This window comes from Sinocyclocheilus grahami, unplaced genomic scaffold, assembly GCF_001515645.1.
Source record: "Sinocyclocheilus grahami isolate Dianchi unplaced genomic scaffold, SAMN03320097.WGS_v1.1 scaffold574.1, whole genome shotgun sequence".
Taxonomy (NCBI): domain Eukaryota; kingdom Metazoa; phylum Chordata; class Actinopteri; order Cypriniformes; family Cyprinidae; genus Sinocyclocheilus; species Sinocyclocheilus grahami.
In genome coordinates this window covers 276,242-276,686 of record NW_015505753.1, presented here as the reverse complement: position 1 = coordinate 276,686, position 445 = coordinate 276,242, and the positions used below count along the sequence as shown (strand labels likewise).

General features: G+C 45.4%; 1 protein-coding gene across 1 annotated transcript in view; it reads left to right on the top strand.

The window, feature by feature from the left end:
* Positions 1-445, top strand: part of LOC107556590 (testis-expressed sequence 2 protein-like) — a 22,767-nt gene that overhangs the window by 16,087 nt on the left and 6,235 nt on the right. The window lies entirely within an intron of this gene.

Genomic DNA, 445 nt, shown 5'->3' with positions numbered 1-445 from the left:
AAAAAAGAAATAGTCTGTACATACTCAAATCATTTACTGTGGACTCTACTGCAAAACCATTAGATGTGCCTCGGTCAGGCTATATCTGCACTGTACTGATGGAGCAGCACCCCTACAGTGAGTCTGTGTGATTTGGTAAATGACCATACTCCTGCCAGCTAGTTAAACTTCTCGTTCGTCATCGAGGAAGCAGCCTGCTGAGCTCAGAGGATCAGTGTGTCTCTGAGCCAATCAGAGTGGAGCGAACTCAAGTAGTGACCTTTCGCTCACTCAGGAGGAAGTGTGCGTCATGACAGCATGGCTTTTAAGTTTGCCGGGGGTTCACTAGTGACTCCTGAATGAATTTAATCAGTGTAAACGCATGCTGGGTGCAGAATTCCAGACCGCTTGATTTGATGTAGAGTTTTCTAATCAGAGAAATGTGAAGGAAAGAAGTGCTTTGCAG